The sequence below is a fragment of the Kogia breviceps genome, chromosome 4, assembly GCF_026419965.1.
Source record: "Kogia breviceps isolate mKogBre1 chromosome 4, mKogBre1 haplotype 1, whole genome shotgun sequence".
Lineage (NCBI taxonomy): Eukaryota > Metazoa > Chordata > Mammalia > Artiodactyla > Physeteridae > Kogia > Kogia breviceps.
Genome location: NC_081313.1, coordinates 70,761,199 through 70,783,487, shown reverse-complemented (window position 1 = coordinate 70,783,487; position 22,289 = coordinate 70,761,199).

Sequence of the window (22,289 nt, the reverse complement as noted above, 5' to 3'; positions counted from 1 at the left end):
GGGCTCTCAACCACTTCGCCACCAGGGAAGCCCGATGTAAGAATATTTTGACCTCTCTTTTGGTTTTACAGTATGTCTGTAAAAACAAATCAGGCCAGTAAAACTCCTTTTCAGTACTTTTTGTAAATAGCAAGTTTTTATTAAATTGTATTTTAATAAAGAGGAAAAGTAATTTTTTCTATAATTATTATTCTCTATAGAGTGTGTATGTATATTATATATATATATATATAAATGAAGGCAGACAAGAGAGAAAATAATCTTATCATATTCTCTTGGAACACTATTACAAACAATCACACAGGGCTTCCCTGGTGGTGCAGTGGTTGGGAGTCCGCCTGCTGAAGCAGGGGACACAGGTTCGTGCCCCGGTCCGGGAGGATCCCACATGCCGCGGAGCGGCTGGGCCCGTGAGCCATGGCCGCTGAGCCTGCGCGTCCGGAGCCTGTGCTCCGCAACGGGAGAGGCCACAGCAGTGAGAGGCCCGCGTACCGCAAAAAAAAAATACAAAAAACAATCACACAAAATTAACCTGAAGTCCACTTTTTTCTTTATAAACTAAAAGCAAGCCTGACAACTTCTGGAGTCTGCATCAGGCCTCATACCTTAGTTTTCTACTCCCCATAGTCAGTCTTTAGTCCACAAACGCTTCCTGGAAGCACTCAGCTCTAGGAATCGTCCCATCTAACCACGACACAAAATGGCACTCATTTGTGATTACAATGTTCCCAGGGCACACACACTCCATTCCCAGAATGTGTAAAGGTCTAGGTGAAAACTGTGTAGAATTGTGAGATAATTGCAGGTATGTAGAAAGGCTTTTTCATGCACAACAGTGAGAAGAATAATAAACAAATGCTGGCAAGCAAAGTAAGAGAAAGACGTAGGACACGGTATTGTGAGACACACACACGTGTGGGCACACTCACACATGCATGCCTGTGGCATGACTGCCGTGTAAGGATTCTCATCAGTCTCTCTGATCAGCCCCCATACTGGACAGTTATTCCTTAGCGATGACAGCTTCTAGCTCCAGCGAGGGTGAACACCCATCCTGAGGTGTGAACCCATCCCTCAATATTTTGTTTCTTTGTGCCAAGGCATCTGAGTGGACACCAAGCATAAACCTATATATGAGGTGGTAAGGATAAAGAAAGAAATTAAGCCAGATCACCCAAAACTTGTAATGGAAGGACATCATAAAAATCAAGCTGTATAAAACAGTGACGTTGTTTTGGGCTCTTCTGAGTAACTGGTTGTAAGCTGAATGGCTCACAAGAAAAGATGAGTCATCTTTGTCACTAAAGGAAAATCAGAGTCACCTTTGTCACTAAACTCGCATCTAGGCTCATTGTGTTTTCTTATTTTGGTCTTCACTTTGGCTATGTGATATCTTTTTTAATGGGTTTAAGTCATTTTTACCTACTTAATGGCAGTTTGCTTTTGAACCATTTGACTCTTCAACAAAAGACCAAGAGGGGATGAGAGGAAGGCAGGGAGAAGGGGGACAAAGAAGAAGAGAGTGAGTGTGTGTTCTGGGCTGTGGAGCTCAGTCACACCCAGACTGGAAGCCCACAACCTTCCAGCTTTTTGACTTTGGGCACAATCCTTAACTTGTAATTCACTTAACTGCTCTGAGCCTCAAATTCATCTAAAAGGGAGGGATATTAGTACCTACCTCAATAGAGAAAATACCATAAGGGATCAATTAATGTTAGTTTATTTCATCCTTCCTGATACTCCCATCAACATCTAAATCATATGTGTGTGAGTGTGTGTGTATATTACAGATGAAACTGTGCCTATAGAGACATCTCATCTATAGAGAAATATATATGTATACACACACGTTTATATTTACACATACACATATGCACAACCTCTCTCTCCACCCCAACTGCCACATACACACAAAGCTGATTTCTGGAATCAAAACCTTATTCAGAAAGTGCCCACTCACCAATTTCCAAAGAACTTCGAGGTGAGCAATTAGGAAACGAATCCATCCTTCATTGAAAATACTGTTTTGTTTTTTGTTAAAGTGATGACCTACAGAAGATATTGGAAGTAAGTCTAGGAAATAAGCCATTTTATTAGAGCAGAGTTTGGGCATCCTCTGTGTTAACGAGAAGCCTAAGAAAAATTCCTCCCTCTGGGTTCGTCACCTGCCCATCTGCTACAACCGTCATCGCAGGCACACAGCACTCAACCACTGACCTATCGCAGACAGGTAATCAAGAGCAGAGAGAGCAGCTTTCACAGGACAAGCAGTTACTTGTTCTCAATTTTTTGAAGTTCATAATTCAGTCTTACTGTCATTTCTTTCCTCTTGCTGGTGCTTTTATGAAAGGTAAAACTGAACAGAAAAAAACCCAGTCATTAACTGTTTGAAAGTTTAATGTGCTACCAAACCAGAATTAGATGTGATAATGAAAGTTCCACTGCTGAAAGCAGACTTTGCTAACTGATGTATGTAGTGAGAAGGTGGTCACATAACCAATGAAAATAAAAACCAGGCTCGTTTTCTATATTTCTCATACATTTTTTTAATTTAAACTGGCTAAACACCAAATTAGATTTCAGGTAAAAAGTGGATGTAGTAAAGTTCCACTTGTTTCTTTTAGAAAATATATATTCTACATTTAGAGTATAGATGTTGATCAAGTAACCTAATATCTAGAGACATTCTAGAACAATGGATCAAAATTTATGGCTTAGTATTGCTAGACTTTATTCAGCGATCTCATTGGTCAGATATGCCATCCAAGTCACCAGAATCCAGGGCTGTGGGATGGTTCGCCCTATGCATGCCACTCCTCAGTCTGGCACTCAAGGTATGTCTATATAGGACTCCAACTCACCTTTTCTAACTGCAGTAGACCCTTGAACAACGTGGGTTTGAACTGCATGGGTCCACTTATGCTCGGATTCCTTTCAATAAACACTACAGTACTAAGCGACCCGTGGTTGGTTGAATCCTCAGATGTGGAACTGTGTATACCAAAGGCCAACTATAAAGTCATGGGCAGATTTTCGACTATGTGGAGGGCGGATTCACCTAACTCCCGCATTGTTCAAGGGTCAACTGTACTTCACCTTCTGGGTTCTATGCTCAGAATTGTTAAAATGGATCATTGGTTGTTCCCCAGATACAACACCATTTTTTCTACCCCTCGGCCTTTGCACATACTGTTGTCTCCTCCTGAAGCTCTCAGCCACTGCTTCCATTTGCTTCCCCCCTCCAGGTACCTGGCCCAACTGTGCCCTTCCTCCCAAGGCTTCCACTCAGGCACCTCTTACAGATCACCATCTGTTGAAGTTACACCCATCTAAATTTCAGTTAAAATGCCCTCTTTTCAAGAAATTATTCCTTCCGGTCCATGCCGAACTGACCCTATCTCTTTCTCCTCTCCAACCAGTCACTTTGCTTTAACTCTGGTACGTCACTTTTCATAGTTTTTGGCATGCAATAGAAACTCATTTACTGTATGATAAGTGAATCAAAGAATTATAGGTTATGTTGCACTTTCATCTGCTCCCTAACCTACCCCTCCTCCCTAAGCTTTAAGCTTCTTAATGGCAAAGATGGAGTTAGTGGGAGTAGGGTGCTTATTAATCTTTATAACCTTTAAATTTTCTAATAGGTTCATTGTACATAATGAAGGCTTGATAAATATTTCTTCAATTGCATGATTAAACCGGGTCAGCCAGGCTGGGCTTGGTTAGAAGCGATTCGGGATCACTCCTTGATTTAGCAAGAGCAGTGCCAGTGATGTAAGGAGTAATTTTCTTTGCTGAATCATAACTGAGTTTATATCACACTAAGCTTTGGAAGGTACCATTTTTCAAATTAAGTATAAAAACAATAACCTTTGTGTTTGTAACAGTGTAAGTTCTCCTGGCTCCTTTCAGGCATAGGGGCATTTCTGTAAGGTGTTGACCTAAATTTCTTCTGACCTAATTTCCTTGTTGCAAAAGGAATTCGGTGCAGCCAGCCCCCACTGCGGAAAGGTTTTGTTCTATATCACTGTCACATTTCCATGACAAATGGAATGAACTTTGTTAGTCCTTTTGAGATTTCAGAATAGCTCAGGATATTCCCCTCTAATATCTAAGAGGATTTCAGTGATCTGTCCTGGTGGCTACAGAGTGTAAAGGGCCTCCCTTTGTCCCATGCATTCCCCGAAGCAGTCTGGCTTCTTCCATGTAAGTACCAGACACCACTTGCACACATTTTTACTGCACAGCAGCTGAAGAGAAGGTTCTGATGAAGTGGAGAAGAATGGAAGTGGCAAAAATGACCCACTAGGATCTTGAATCAAAGAAGAAAAAGAAAAGAAATCTTCCTCAGCAATAACCAAGTATACTTTGGTTCTAGTCCTAAGTATTTTGAAGCCAAACCAAACTAACCTCTACTCCTATGATAGGAAAAAAATTTCCTCCTAATGATACAAATAAACAAAAAAACCCTATTTTTCCCACTATGTTGTAAGCATATACACTATGTTGTAAACATATGTATATTTGTAAACTTATGTGTTTGAGAAGGAGTAAGCTAGTGAAAGAACAGGATTTAGCTCAAATAATTCAGTAGCTGTACAAGCCATGAGACAACAGACAGCATATAATAAAAATTCTTCCGCGTTTTTAAGGAAAAGAAAAGACAGTCTTCTACGAAGAATAGAGCCTCCTAGAAGATGAGTATACTACATGAGTCCCTAGGGCTTCCTTCTGGTCCTGTTATTAACCAATGACCACTATCTGAATCATGTATTCACATGCAGTTTCAATACGGGGTAGACTGATTTTCAGATTCATACATTTTAATAAGCATTTCAGTAATACAGTGAATGTGCTTTAAAAGGCTTAAGATGACTGGGATTCTCTCATGTTGAGCATAAATTATAACTCAGAAATGTTACTCCATTATTTCCATTTGGAAGCCTGTCCCCTGGAAGACCTCAAGGCACCACACCCTGCCAGTTGGTGATGTGGTCAGCAAAGTCTAGAGCAGGTCAAAGAGAGCAGCTGTCCCAGCAATTTAGCCTCAACCTAAATGGTAACATGAAAAAGAGTATAGGAGAAAAAAAAAAAAAAAACTGACAAAGGAAAACAAAAGAATCTGTTTCAAAAAGAAAAGATGTAAGAAGAGCAACAGATAATAAAGAAGTACAGGAGAATAAAAAAGTTATTTCTAACAAAAGATTAGAAGGAAAGTAAGTCTGAAGAAGGAAGAGAATTTTAACCACTCAAAAAAAGAGAGAACATCTTTGGAGTAACCCCCCCCCCAAAGTGTCAAAAATCATGAGTGAAAGATGCACCTAGACACTAGGTTATATGAACAGAAAGCCAACCAGATGAGAGCCTCAGTCGGCAAGCAGACTCTAAGAACCTACCAGGGCAGACACTGCTCTAGGTGTCAGGGAGACCGTGACGACCAAAACAGGCAAGCCCGTTGCCTCACCAAGACTTTGTCCCCAAGGGCCAGAAAAAAACCCGAATATTATTTAGACTTGCATTTCTTATATTATAGCCTGGTGCATAGTATTAGATCAAAAGCAAAGTGATGAGAGCAGATGCATATAGATAATGGGACTATTAGACTGGTTGGCTCTTGAGCAGAGAAGGCTAATATATTACCCAGATCAAACAGAATAGAGTCTCCTCTGAGAGCACTCATCTGAACCTCTAGAAGGATCATCTACTAAAGGGGAAAATAAGGGAAAATCTTTTGTGAAATCAAAGGAAATTATTCCAGGAAGTTGGTTTTGGCAAAAGAATTTCTTGGCATATTTTTGTGAACTGTAAAGGATTTCCTAGTATGAAGTAAAATTTGAAAAGTTACACTGCCCAGTAAGAAATGACTCAGCAGATGCCATTACAAAGTGGCACAGGACAAGTTGTATGTAAATTAGAGACCTTGCCTGGATCTTTTGAATCTCTTTGACATCTTCACATTGAGAATTTAGCATGACCCCTCCACCTTGATTCATGTAGGATATAGTAAACCTTTTAATAACCGAGTAAACTTGAAAATACATGTCAACTCAAATGTAAGCTCTGTGGTGAACTTGAAAGTTAGTTCTTCTTATGGGGACTAGCTCTCTATGATTGTCTATTACAGGATCCATTTGAGGAGTACAGGAACTTAGGCTACTGGGATTTATGCACCTAGCATGGCACCCCAGCACCATTAACCTCTGCTCCTGCTGGGACACACCTGCTATTCCAGGATCTACCTCTATCGAACACGTGGAAAGGAGAACAACTTCCGATGTCCGTTTTTTACACAACCGAGAAGATGACAGTGGGAAGCAAAAGCTGGGTCAGATTTAGCTCTTCATAAAATTGGCTGGGCCTGTCTCTGCTCAGGGAAAAGCCTTGCTGAATCTCCGCTTCCAGAAGCCACACTAGATTGAACAATCAGACTGTTTGAAAAACCCATCATCCCACAAGGATTTGTGGAGTGTTGAGCATCTGGCACACGAGTGTTCTGAATAAAAGGATTTTGCCAGGAGTTTTGAGATCAGAGATCCATGATTAATTCTGACTGCCTGGATCAATAAAGATTGTTTTCCTTTGAAACAGAGCACCTATAAAATTATGTAATTTGAGGTATAGGAAAATCATTGCCGAACGAGCAAAGAGTACTTTGCTACCCACAGAATCCATTTGGTAATAATTTCAGCATGGAAAGTAAGACCATTATTTTGATAGGACAAATGCATTTGAAAGTCATGAAAGATTATATCAGTTACAAATTATATTTGCATAAAATACGTTTTCAGCACAAACTCACTCAGGTGTAGTACTATTCACACCAGAAATGCAATTCAGCGTGAGCTACTTCCTAGAGGAAAAGTACATGTGAGAATTTAGATTATTTTGTCTAGCACAGCTGCTGCTTGTACTGCAAAAGCAGAGATACAGCTGATGACAAGGTAGAATGGAACTTGGCACCTCCACTGGCATCCAGCCAAGAATACAGAATGTTTTAGCCAGTCTGTGGCATGTGATCCATTTCTTAATTGTTGATAACATATAATTAGGACAATCTAAGCCTAGTTTAATGAATGGAATAAGTTAAACTGCAGCGCTTGACTATACTTGGATAGACTTTGTTAGTCTTGGAGCATGGAACTTCAGAGTAACATTTTATAAACAGTACAAAATGGAATCTTCCCTTTACAAACTATCAGCCTGGAGTTATGGCCGACATCCTAACCCACAGTATAAATTCTGTGCACTGTATAAATGTCAACTGATATTCATGGCCAATGTGCCCAAAATAAATTTTCCCCTTGAAGATTTTAACGGTAAGATTTATGTGAAGAAATTGGGCACATATTTAAAAATGACAGACTACACGTTCTGCTAATCAGTTATCAACCTGATTTATTTTGACAGACTTCTTTCTAAAATGATCAGAGCTCAGTCTAGTGTACTACATGGTTTTTAAAATGCAATGATTTTCCTGAAAATAATGAATTGATTATTAACTTTTTATTAAAATAGATTCATTGCGTTCATCTTTTCACACCCCATATTACTTACCTGTAGGTCTTGCAAAAACGTTTTTGTAAAGATATAAAAGACAGTTACCTATGCCATAAATAAATTCAGCTGAATCTTTCATCTCTCTGGTAAATGAGTTATTTTTTTCCGAAGGGGGCAAAAAATCTTACCTAGATAGAAAATAATACAAGAAATAAAACTTTTGAAAAAAACGCATTTTAGCTTCTGATTTAAAAAAAAAAAAAGGGAAGCTCTGTTTATCCACAGCATGCATGCTTTCTCTGATTGTTTTTTTTCTTCCATCTTTAAATTTGTTCTAATGTTATCAGAATTGATTTTTAGTCTCAGTCATCCCAAAGGAACTGTCTTGAGTGAAGCTCTTATCGGGGAACTGTGATGAAGAATCAGCTTGCAAAGCTGTTACTATGGTGCTCACATATCTGAAGAAATTTTTAGTGGAAATAAAATTCCAAAGCACTAAATTTAGAGGTATTTCGTTTCCTAGTAAGAGGTATAAAAATAGTACTACTAGATACAATTTAAATTCCAAGGGGGAGATATTTATTTCTGTACAATGCTCAACCATGTACATTCTAGAAAGCCAATTTCTTTCCACAGGCCTTGAGACAAATTAAAAATCATGTTAAAAATCTTAGGCCACCAAAAGAATAATACATTAAAAAAAAGAGGGATCTTCATTTTCACATTTTCATATTAGAGCTGCTTTTAAGATAACACTTTACAAAATGAAGGTATAATTACTTGAAAATGTATTTTTCTTCATATACTTAAGAAAAAGTTTTTGACAATGGCACATAACTAGTTTTAGATACCAAATTGTATATTACCTCACAGAGGACAAGGAGAATTAAAGAATGTCATCAGTGCCCCGGCTCGGTTGTCAGAATGTTCAGGTTTAAGAGACATATTCCTTTAAAAGCAGTGTGCACAGTCAACAAAATTCCCTTCTCCAAAAATAAATAAAGCTTTCCAGAAATCATGACAAATTATAGTCCTGAAATTAAAGTGATTATAAGCATCACATGTAAATATGCATCTTCCTCTGCCCACTATTAAAATATGTATCATTTCCTCAAATCAAATTGCATTCCAGAGGTGTTGTCTAAGTTCTGCGTGCAGCAGAAGACATTTTTTTGAAATCATTTTTTAAATTTCATTTTTAGGATTAAGTCACCAAAAACAGCAGAAAAAGCCTATAATAATATTACATGGGTGAGAATATTACATTACATCTATACTTCTATGTTCGTAAGAAAAAAAAGAACTGGCATCTCTCAAGAAACAAGACTAAAGCAGTTACAGATCTACACTTTCATATGAGTGATAGATACACATATAATTATTGAAGAGGAGGAAATAAAGAGCACTGCCATAATTCTTCCATCCATTATGTGTAATTTTATATATGCATATTTGAAAGAAAACCTTTTAAACATTAAAATTGGACAAGCACAATAAAGAAAAAGATTCTGTTCCATGCATACAGGAGAGAAGAGGAGGGTTCATGTCACAATTGCCTTTGGTTTTATCTGTTCTTACAAACTGTCCTTAAATGAAATTATTCAGAAAAACAATCCACAGCGCCATCATCTAAACTGAAATGTAAACCTCACATTAACACAAATAAATGTATTTGTAATTTCAGAGATTATTTTAAGAGATGTGGTCATTAGACGTGTTTCTTTTTATGGTGAATTTGGAATTTGGGAGAAATTTTGGCTCATAATTAGAATACCAAAACTAAAACATACAATGCAGTGCCATAGTCGGTAATTCCCACTATTCTTTTACAAATATCTAATTCAATACCTCTAATTATCAGTTTGTACCATGAAGGAAATACTCCTTCGAGTACAGCAAATGTTGAGCCTTCATTAAAGAATTCACATGATTTTCTAGGTACACTTTTCATGTTACCATAATTTCATTTTCACCTGTTTGACAAGGCCTGCTACAAATAGTGAAATCTAATGGGGAAAAAAGTATAAAAGAAGTGAGTTTATTTTGCTATCGTGTAAAACAGAACTCTAAACTGTAGCATTCATAAAATAAAATTTACTAAGGTTTTTTCCCTGAAAAAACACTTAGAAAACAATTTCTAAAAATGCCGGTTTAAAAACAGCTCAGGAACATTACACTGTAAAAGTCACCTTTTTGTTAATTCCTTATTTATTAATAAAAGAAGTGTTTGCCTGTTTTTTTGTCATGACGGCTGTAATTATTTTTTATAGGTTGTATTCTAAATATAATCTACTAGTTTTTAATCCACTTTTAGCTCACAATGAAACTAGTTCTCCACCTTTTCTACTTGCTAGACACAATGCATCAGAAAGTGATTCTCATGTTAATTTTACCAGAAGCTAGACAGTGTAAACTGCACATGCAGCTACACAGATTTCTGGACTTTTGACTGTGTCTATGTAAGTGTACCACAGATAGTATTTTGCAAATATTAAACCAATGCATTTCATGGCATATCCTAAATCATGTTTCTTTGCATTCTCTCACCTTCTAGGCAGAGCCAGAAAACTTACTGCCCTAGATCAGGAGAAGATAAGAATTCAGTTTGAGAGCAAGACTTTGTGGAAAGTAAATGGATTTGCTAAATTCTTTTATTTCCTACTTAACATTTCAAGCACTAAGCCTGGAGGACTCAGTCGCAGAATTTTCATTATGAAGAGCACATATCTTCCACCTATGAACTCTCCAGCCCATGCAGCTGGCTACCTTATGGTAGAAGGGCTTAGGACAAAGAGAAAAGGGAGCAAAAGCCCACCTCTTCTGTTTCTGGGGGCTGAGGATGGTGGAGCATGGAAAGCAATCTGAGACTGCTTCCCAATTTCCCATTCTGGCTTTCACTCTTCTGAGTGGTAAGGCGTGGGAAGCCCAAGAGAAGAGCAACCTCAAATTCCATATCTGACTCTAGAATGAACCTCCCCCCATCCCAGGGCCGCCCACATCAAACTCCTGAGAGCTCATCTATTGGCTTTGAGGAATGGCTTTCCTAGACTCTGCTTCGTTTCAATGCGGCCTGGATAGAAACCAGGCCTTCCCACAGCACCCCACCCCATCCCGTGGGGGACTCACGAGGCAGCTGATTTGAGAGCTAGCAGGCAAGGTGCCTCCATGATAGAGGCTCAGTTTGGGCTTTCCACAAGGGAGCCACCTGGGGAATAAAACAGAGAAAGCCAAGGTGAGGGCAAGACGACCAAGATAAATCAGCTGTGCCAGCAAGACAACAGACAAGGGACATCACCCTGAAAACCAGAGGATCAGAAGACTCCATGCCCAAAGATGCCAGCTCCTCTCACCACTCCACCACTAGGAGGGACAGAACGCTCGGAAATCTGGGAGACTAAGCATGTTTTCCTAAAGGGGCAGCATAACCTGAGGTGATGGTTTTAATTATTGGATTGGCCTGAATTTTAAACTGCATAGGACTTTAAATTTATATGAGAGCCAGAGTAGTTATAGACAAAATAATGGAGCTACATTTTCCAAGCACATCCAAGTTGCTGTGTGAGTGAAGTCAATGTTACATAACCAACACAAAGAAGAAAGTTTCTGTAGTAAAAATAATTCCCTCTCCAGACACACATTCTTACACACATACAAGATCACAATATGGTATTTGGTGACTGGGTAGACTGGGGTGGTCTTTTTTGACCTGAATTATCCCCTGTGAGTGACTATGTTAATCAAACTGACCAAACAGCCATTTGGGTTTCCTTTTTGGTTTTTCTGTGTATGTATCAGTCAGAATTACCAGTTTAAAAACAAAGAAAAAAAAAACAAAACTTGCTCTTTCTTAGTTTACTCATCTGTAGGAAGGGACCACTAATACCTGGCATGGTTATTTGGAATTACATACAGTGATGTATGTGCCGTTAAGGGCTTTCTGTAATTGGCTAGCACAGTGTCTGGCACGGGTCTCTCCATCCCCTCCCCCTCCCCATCTTCCTACCATTTCTAAGATCAGCCAGGTTCAAACCTTCAGCATCATTGTCATTCCACTTTCCATCACCACCATTTCAAAACTCTGGTCACTGAATTGGCAAGTCTTCTTTGTTCTTCACCTGAAATAGTTCTTACCCTTGACCTTCAGTGAATAGTTCTCACTGGCATGACCTTCAGTCTGGATCTCATTTCTTCTCTTTGGCACCTGTACCTTCTAACCAACTACCTGTCTCTTGTTGATTCCCTCTCATTTGCAAACTGCTGCTGAGCTCTGAGCTGCTCATTCCTTTCTCCAAGACCCTCTCTATTTTTCTTTCATCCCATCTTTTCTCCTTTCTTTTCTCCCTCTCTGCATATTTTCTTTTTCTTTTTTTAACTTCCATAAAAAATATGAAGAAACTTAAAATGTTGAAATATATAACACAAATCAATTAAAATTAAATCAAATAAAGATGAAGCAAAAGGAGCAAAGAGACAAATATTAGAAGAACCTGATAGGGCTTCCTTGGTGGTGCAGTGCTTGAGAATCCGCCTGCCGATGCAGGAGACACGGGTTCGTGCCCCGGTCTGGGAAGATCCCACATGCCGCGGAGCGGCTGGGCCCATGAGCCATGGCCGCTGAGCCTGCGCGTCGGGAGCCTGTGCTCCGCAATGGGAGAGGCCACAACAGTGAGAGGCCCATGTACCGCAAAAAAAAAAAAAAAAAAAAAAAAAAAAAAAAAGAACCTGATAGACCATTTCTCAGTTAAGGTCTCCATTTAACACGGAGCTTTTGTTTTTTACTTTTTATTTTATATTGGAGAATAGTTGATTAACAATGTTGTGTTAGTTTCAGGTATACAGATACATATACATGTATCTATTCTTTTTAAAATTCCTTTCCCATTTAGGTTGTTACATAGTATTGAGCAGAGTTCTCTATGTTATATAGTAGGTCCTTGTTGATTATCCATTTTAAATATAACAGCGTGTACATGCTTTAGGGCAGTTCAAGCAGAAAAACAGGTATTATTTTGATGGTCATGAACACAAAATTTTAAAACAATTTACATTATATTTCATGTTTTACATTTTGAAATTAGTTACAGAATAAGGAGATTTTCTAAGAAAGTGCTGAAAAATTCTGATTTTTTAAAAAGCTGATGTATTAGTAATACATATTACAACATTATCTGTAAATCAAAAAATACCTAGCATACAATTTTCTTAACATAATACATAACTACCAGAAAGTCAATCAATTGGAATCTAGTTAACTTAAATCCTTAGCTAACTGAATTTTCCTTTCTTCACTCAAATGAGGAAAAAGAAAATAAATGGGGAAAAGTCACCAAATACGTGCTCGTTACTCAGGAAGAAAAAAATAAATTCTCTAGTATGCCTTGAAAGATTCAACTCAATTTTCCATATCATTTTATATTAATTTTCTCTATGGAGATAATTAATATTCATATTTATGTATACAGACCATATTCCTAGTATCTAGCACAGTGCTTTGCCCATTTCAAACTGCCCATAAACTTTTATTTTTGAATGAATGAAGACTCTGACATGCTACAAAACCTTTCAATATAGAACTGGAGTAACTCTTATAATGAGGACCTAGCTCCTTATTTTATTTGAAACAGGAAAAATAATAATAACAAGTACAACCACAATAATAACTGGCACTTGGAGAATATGGGAGTTATCCGGGAGCTTTTACAAGCATCTCACTTGATACTCACAAGAAAACTGGGTTTCTCAGAGGTGAAACAAATTGACTGGGATTACACATCTAGTAAACAGCAATGCCGGAGCTTGAACACAGCTTTGCTTAAACCCTTTTCACAGCCCCAATCAGCTTCAATTGATTGATTAATTAAGTGAGAGTGATTAATTGCAAGCAGCTGGAGCCTGTGTCACTGAGAGTATATTCTTCACTGGAGTCTCATTCAGGCCCATTCTGATGTGTTATATTGTCCTCATTTCCTTTTATCTACTTTAACCAAATAGATGATAGAGGGGATAAATGAAGAAGGAGGAGAGTGACATGCTGCATTTGTATGAGGTATGTTTCAAAATTGGGCAGATACGACTTCAGGACAATTTGCTGAGGGCTCTTCTGGGAAAGGAGGTTCCTTAGATGCTCCTATGTCTCTGCAGGACATGGATACGAAAACACGTAGCCCGGTGTCAGCTGCCGGTGGTCATCCTGTGACCATGAAGGAAGCAGTAAAAGGCCAAGAAAGAGACAGAAAAATACCCAGTTTTCTGGATGAAATGGAGCCACCTACACTACACCACCTTTCATTAAAGAGGCCCTTCCACTCCTGTCGAGCCAGCTTGAATTGAGGTTTTTCCTCTTGCAACCAAAAATATACGAACTGATACAGGAAAGAAGTAGGAGTGAAGGACAGTTTACACTTTCTCACTAATTTCAGCCTTCTATGTAAAAGTCATCACTTTATATATTAAAGTTTAAAAGTGCCTGAGAACCTCATGGATCACACAAACATGACTCACAAGACGTGGATACTGAGGTCTAAACAGTGTACGAGGGAAACAGCAGATGCCTTTACAAGAGCTGAAGGAGGAAACAGAACAGCCCCCCTCGTCCTACACAACTCAGTATGTCAGTTGATATCCCATCTGGTTTACAGGTGCCAGAAACAAAAAAAAAAAAAAGTTGAGGAAAAATTAGACTAGAAGGGAATGTATAAGTGGAACGTCCTCTGATCAGATCTCCTCTACTCAAGAGGGAAAGTGGGACACTTCCCTGGTGGCACGGTGGCTGGGAATCCACCTGCCAATGCAGGGGACACGGGTTCAAGCCCTGGTCTGGGAAGATCCCACATGCCACGGAGCAACTAAGCCCGTGCGCTACAACTCCTGAGTCTGTGCTCTAGAGCCTGCGAGCCACAACTACTGAGCCCGTGTGCCACAACTACTGAAGCCCACGCACCTAGAGCCCGTGCTCCACAACAAGAGAAGCCACCACAGTGAGAAGCCTGCATGCAGCAAGGAAGACCCAATGCAGCCATAAATAAATAAATAAATAAAACCAAGGAAGGGGTTGTGGAAACCTCTGATTAAAAAAAAAAAAACAAAAAAACAAAAAAAAGCTCTCCGCCCACACTGGGCATTCTGTTTCTATTTTCTGGGCTCTGCCCTATCCCAGGCCCCTCTCCTACTGAAAGGCCATGGAGAAAATAGACCTCACCAAAGCACAAGACAGAATGACCCACAGTGCAGTCCTGGAAGACAGCCAGTTCCCCAGCATTGATGTGGTCCCACTTAACTCCTCTGGGGTGGACGCATGTAGAGGTTCAGTGACAGCGAGCTATCGCAGCAGCTGGCACACAAGGAGCTGAAGTGGAGTCACTGCAAAAAGGGTGGGCAGCAGAAATGCTCCAGAAAGCACTGAAGTGTAATTTCAGGCCATGCCACATTGTTTTGGAATTTGGAAAACCACAGGAGTAAACAAGCCAAGCTGGCCTGCAGCAGGCAAAAATAAGACTTTTTTTTCCTAACCCAACAGAGAAACCAGATCAAAGGCATGGAGCAGTTGGCCTGCAGCTCCAGCTCTAGGATTCATTCTGTTACCAACTGTTCATTGTGTACCTACTATGTATCACATACTCTGACAAAGGAGCATAACAGCACAGTTCCTTTTTTTGCTGCATACAAACCTACAGCCACCAAACTCAGACATGCAAAAACGGTATCATTTTATTTTTTTCTATAACAATTTATTATTTCAAGCCCACACTAACACAGTGGTAGAAATAAGGCCTCCTCTAACCCCTCTCCCCTGGGTTGTCTCTAACTTCCAGGAGACTTAAAAAGTGCCAAAGAGTCTAGAGTGCAGACTGGGGTTGAGAAATCCAGTCCTCACTGCATCATCCCTCCACACTAGACACTATGAAAAAGCCCACATCTATTCTGAGCTGATGGGGAAGAGGCGGGGGCATCCTCTGTATTCAAGAAGCAAGACTTCGCCAGGTCCCACTAGCATCTAACCTCCCTTTTTCCTTTCTCAACTCTCTTCCCTTCCTGAAACCCATGAAATCTCTACCTACCCTGGGCTGAGGAGGGCACAACAGAAACTAACCCCTTATTCTTTTAAATCTATTTTCTAAATTGGGACCTTAATTTTAAGTCACAAACACAATGAGGTTGACTCCTTTTTATTGTCACTTGTTTTGCTTTTTGTCTCCTTCCTAAAGTAGCCTAGCTTCCGGAATACAGAGGAAGGGTAGAGGTTATAGGAAATAGTAGGAGGATAGAAGCACTGGTTAATATCTCAAAAAATGATCCCACTACAATTCAGCTATGTTTTCCTTTGAGAAGATGGGACATTTTTCATAATATATGAAGAAGAGAATATATTAGCCAGGACTTGAAAACAGATTGGAGTTCACCAAAAGAAGAAAGTAAAAGAGGATCAAAGATGTGAGCAAGACTTTACCTGTATTTTTAGAACGGAATTAAGAACAATTTGTGGAACCTCATAGAAAATGAAGGTTCAATATAATTAATAGTATGAAATGTCCACCATGAGTAAAAAACTTGACCATATGCCACTTTATTTAATGTGGTTAAATGTCAATTTTAAATGTACATCCCTTCCTCACTTCAAAAGTTAAAAAACTGAAAAATTTCATTTAAGAAAAATATAACTTGGGTAAGGCCCCAAAGCAGAGGTCAGATACAACATCAAGAACTTTATTTTCTTTTCCTTCTGTGGCAAGTACCTATTTGACCTGAGCCTTCCATTAGAATAATTGAGTAATGAAACATGGTATTACGTATGAAAACAGATCCCTAATGACACTGATACTTCTGAACTAGAAATTTTTAGATCCATGCTACATAACTGTATGTTTGATTGACTCTATTGTCAAAGAAATATGGGGACCCAATAGGCAAAAGCAGTTATTTTTAATCACCCATCAATGGAAAGTTTCCTACCAGCCATCTGTATCACAAATTTTATCTACACATGTGTAACCTCCTTTACTTCAGCGAGAGTTGGGTGGGTGTCTGCGCACTGGAGAAATGAATTCCAAAAACACACATCACTCTTCCCAATTTACATTTTCAGTATCCTGAATTTAAGCATGCTCAATGAATCTGACAGGGAGTGCTACTGAAGTCTCAACTCTAAATAAATAGTTTAAAATAAAAAGTTGTATAAATATCAGTCTGTGCCAATGATGCGGTTTGGGAGGGAGTGCTATAAACACAAAGTAAATTAAATGGGATCTACTTTTGTGGGGTAAAAGGCTACTTAGACTGGTTATTATAGAGAAGATTTTGTTGTGTGGTGCGACAGCACGTACCCCTGTGGCCAACCTACAACTGGTAGAAGAAACAAATCCCACCCATACCTAGGAGCGGTGCCACAGCCAGACCACAATTCCTATGAGGGATGAACTTAATTTGCTGAAAATGAAGGCCAGGCTCTGTTGCAGCTCATTAGCTGGTTACAGACACACTGCAAGAGAAGAAAGTGGAATTTAGTCGATGTTCCAACTTCTACATGTGCTGTGAATAAAACAGACTATTGTTTTTTTGATAAAGAAGTATTGTTTTGAATGTGCAGAGTGGCTAAGTAAAGCCAGCAGAATTTTTTGGCCAAATATAGTCTCTTGCTCACTCCTAAAAATCCTAGCTTTCAAATTAGGAGCTGAAGTCATTGAAAAAAAAAAAAAAAGTTTACATTCCTGCAGCCTGCTGCAGCAAAGCCAAACAAATGTTTGGCTTAAAGCTCACTTACATCTCTTTCATGAGCCTTTTCTTTAACATGGAAGTCTGAAAAATACCATTTCTTATACCGAGTCATTTAATGTCAAGTGTTTTGTGTGTGAGTGTGAGTGTGTGTGTGGACACACACACTCAGCAACAGTACTATAGGGTCAGTGTAGTGGTTTTAAAGCATGTGGGTCGTATGTGAATTTAAAGAAACCATGGTTTTACAGCTTCTGGCATAATTTAGGTCACAGTCGCAAACTGTGATTTTTTTTTTAAGCATCATTAACCACTGAATGGACAGGGAATGTGTTATTTTCAAGGCGTTTCTTTGGTGCCAGTTCAGGCAATAAAAACTTAAGGACAGAGGTCAAACTGGGAGGGTAACCTAGTATGTAGTTGCCCTCCTCATGCACTTTTTTACCATGAAAATTCAACATGCTTTTTGGCCTTTGGTCTCTAAGGCCAAGCTGGGTAACACGGAGTAACAGCACCAGTTTGTTAGCGGCAGGCATCTTGATGACCAGTTTTGGTGTAATCGGTCAGATTGGTGATCGGCCACTCTGAAGGGCCCACTAAGATTACAAAATTGTGGAACTGAATCTGCAGTGGTCTCGTATTTTTCAAGATCGTGGGTAGATTCTCCTTACAATACTCTTCATGGATCAGCCAAATTTTTGCTATAATACAGTTGAGGTTTGTGATAATGACAACCTTCACTGAAAATAAATTCCCAATCTGAGAGCAGAAAATGAAATGGTTCAAATTGAGGTGCTTTCTAACTAACTGGTACCTGACAATCCATGCCCAGACCTGGGGAAAGGAAATGGAGGAAGCCAAGAGTTCATCATTCTCTACCCTCTCCTCCTAGCTGGCTACAGCCCTGCATGTCGGTGGTGTTATTTTGTTTTCAGGAGTAATTTGATGTTGAGGGTAGATTTCCCAGGTGGAAATGGTTGGTATGTCGGGGGAGGGGAGCAGAGAGTAAGCAAGTCTTCACGGTCAAACATGATGAGAAGCTGGGGGCCTCCACAGACCAATTCTAGTTCCCTTCTCAACTTGTAAACACTGGAAAAAAAGCTCTTTTGTTACAGAGGGCCGTTGTTACATGGAAGGCATAAAATAAAGCATTTACTAAAAAACATGATTTATATATTGAATTCTTTTTTCAATATAATATCAAAAAAACTGGGTTTTTATTGTCACATCCACAGGATCCTCAAACTCACTCTTCAGATGCCAGTGGCAGTGGCATTAATATAATTTTAATTATATTAATTATATAATTATAATTATATTAATAATTATATTAATAATATATTTTAATTAATAATATATAATAATATAATATAATATATTTTATATATAATATATATTATATATATAATATAATATAATAATTAATAATATATTAATAATATATTAATAATATAATTTTAGCCACCCAGATTTACCTGCATACTTTATATCATCAGTGTAATAGTGAACAAATCAGCATCAAAGGAAGAGTAGAAGAAATATACATTTTACCGAACTTTTTTCCAGGTATTACAGATATAGATTCTTGTGCTTTTCAAGAGTGTTTTAAGATATTACAACCTATACTATGCTGAACACCTGAAACTAATGTCATATTGTAAATCAACTGTATTTCAATGAAAAAAAGATACTACAATCTACCAAAGAATGTTTTTGATTTATATCAAAACCTCTGAGAATTAATCTTGGAGGGGCTATAAGAGAAAAAAGGAAGGTCTTTTTTTTTTTTTTTTTCGTGGTACGCGGGCCTCTCACTGTTGTGGTCTCTCCCGTTGTGGAGCACAGGCTCCGGACGCGCAGGCTCAGCGGCCATGGCTCACGGGCCCAGCTGCTCCGCGGCATGTGGGATCTTCCCGGACCGGGGCACGAACCCGTGTCACCTGCATCGGCAGGTAGATTCTCAACCACTGCACCACCAGGGAAGCCCAGGAAGGTCATTTTTTGAGAGAAGTGACGGAGACTGACTTCAATTCTAAACAGAGTACCATATCATTAATGAGCTGGCCCCAGACATACATTCTCCAAATAAATATTTGTTGAGTATATAAACTAAACACTTTAATTTTAACCATTTTTATTCAATAGTTTCTAAAATGTTTTCTAAATGCCCTTGCCTCCATAAAAAAATCTTTTAGAATACAAATTTAAAATTGTTTGTCATATGTCATCATTGTGAAACTCCACATTGTATTACACAACTGTGTGTCCTGTTTGTCCTTAAAGTTGGCTGCTTTCTCCTTCAATTCCAGGTTCTCCATTAAGACATTTCTACTACTGTGCCTCTCACAGACGATATGTCTAATATCATTTCACCTTCTCTCTTCCAATCTGCTCTGAGATAGAAAAACAGATCTAAATTTGTCAATTTATGCTAAATAATCATCAATATGACTCTGGATAAAAATCTACTATAGAAATTCCCTAGAAGTTTTGCAACTAAATTTTCTGCCAAAGAGCTTACGTTGCCAAAAGCTCAGTAGTCAGGTAAGGAGTTATTGTAGCAAGTTCTGACTGCCTTTAGACTATTTCAAAAAGTCAAGGAATACATACACAACTGAAACTTGAGTTGACAGCCAAATAAATTTTTCCTTAATAAGCATTTAAGTTTTGAGGCTAATTTAGGTCCTAAACTTCTCTAATCCCACCTCATATTTGAACACTAGCTTACAGCTTACAAATAACTTCCACATAATGTAGGATTCCATTTTACCTTCATAACATGAGTATGTTTGGCTTTTTCAGGCAACAAGGAATAGAAACCTAGTAAAGCTAACTTAAATTAGTATAAGGCATTACAGAATCTTTAAAACAAGCCAAATGGACACTGGATCTTACTGGATCTTACTAAGAGATGGGAAAACAGTTCAAAGTACAGTGAATCCACAGAGTCTAGTATCACATTGTCACCTCAACAGCAGAAACACGTTTCTCCCTTTGCCGTGACTTCACCATTATTCTCACCTATTTTCTTACTTTAGTAAATTCTTAGTAATATTCAAGACAACCTAACAAAATATTTTAAACATATTTTTAGTGTTTAAAGTATTTTTAAATTTAATAAAAATACTGTATAAAATATTAACTATTTTAAAACTATAAAAATATTTTAAATGTTTTCATTACTGTATGAAGGACTGAATGTTGCATACTTTAAATAACCAAAAATAAAGATGGTACTTAACACTCACACACACACATACAAAATGTTTCACTAGTAAAAAGAAAAAATATTGAGCTTTTGTGTGTGAAACCTTTCTGGTAAATCACAAATAACTTGGCAATTTCTACCTGAGTTTCCTTACATGGTTGATGTTCAATTAAAGGTACAGATCGGGCTTCCCTGGTGGAGCAGCGGTTGAGAGTCCACCTGCCGATGCAGGGGACACGGGTTCGTGCCCCGGTCCGGGAGGATCCCACACGCCGCGGAGCGGCTGGGCCCGTGAGCCATGGCCGCTGAGCCTGCGCGTCCGGAGCCTGTGCTCCGCAACGGGAGAGACCACAACAGTGAGAGGCCCGCGTACCGCAAAAAAAAAAAAAAAAAAAAAAAAAGATATAGATCTGAGATGTTATAGCTTTTATTTGGTCCAGAGAAAGAGGAATCATTTAGTTATTGAACTTCAACTGTTAAAACGTCAGTTTCTAGTCTGCTTGTTGTCTTGAGTGCAAACTGAGCGTTCTCTTAAATGAGGTGCTTTCACTTAGGAGAGACTGCTTTTTTAGAAGAGAAACCCAAAAATCTCAACCAGAATATAGAGATTTGTCAGGAACATAAAAGTCAGAAAACAAGCATTAACACCACAGTCTCCTCAGGGGGATGAGGGAAGGTACAGCCATCGTTTTACCAGCTTCCCTGACCAAGTCTACTTTTATAAAGCGTCAGTCTCGGTATCTTGAGAAAAGAAGCAACTCAAAAGGAAGTGTGTTGGAAATTTCCAAAATACAGAGAGTCTGTTTGGATACAAACAGTGAAGACAGGCTTCTATATTTAATGATGGGGCCTGGGTTGCCTGTCTTCTGTGATCACTGGCTCTGTGTGGTACACTTTGGTGAGTTTATGATGGTGTAATCCTCTGATGAATGAAGCCTTCCCTCCCTCCAGCACTGTTTATCCTTAGCTTATGCACACAAAGACCAAAAAAAGTCGTTGATGACACGTCCAGTTTATACACTGAACACTGCAAAGAGGTAGCTGACTCAAGTGAACCAAGAAGCTCTTGTGTCCTGAGCGTCTCTCATTCATTCATTCACACACACCAATATTTACCCTGCACCTACTGTGTGCCAGGCACAACAAAAGAAGAGGTTAAGTGGGGAAAAGTGGAGATGAGGGACATGGCAGTGGTAGCTAGGGAGGAAAGGGGAAAAAATAGTTTGTGTTTGCACTAATAAAAGGGGAGATTCTTTTCCTGACATCCTGTAAAAACTTGTGACTGTAACGTGTCAGTCATATTAATTAAATTCATTTCTAGCTGAACCATAAGATTCTAGGGAAACGACCCCATGTTGATGGGGCCTTTATTATTCTCACTGAAATTCCCATAGTAGTTAAAAAATAAATCTATGGTAGTTCTCTGAAATAATTCAGACCTAAAGAATATACAACTCCATATATTTCAAGAGCAGAGAATAATGGAGATAATAAAATGATTTGTTGCTTTTTGTAAAAAAATAAATAAATTTCCTAATTATAACTACCACTATGTGTCCATTTTACGATTAGAAAAATAAACAAATTAAAGTGAATACTTCATAGCACCTAAAGTCTAATACTTTTGACATAATCACTGGAGAGAAGAATTGGCAGAGAATGGAAGACAAGTATTTTTTAGCAGGATTTTGGAGGACTTGTATTTAAAAATGAAAGGGAAAAAATTAGTAGTCTGGCCAATGGCAGACTGTTTTAATATCATTTTGTGATGTGGAACAACAGAAATAGCACTTGTTCAAAAAATGTTTTCAAGTCATGATTTCTAGAAGTCACCCCACTTATCACTATGTCAGAATATTTTTCTCCAGTCCATTAG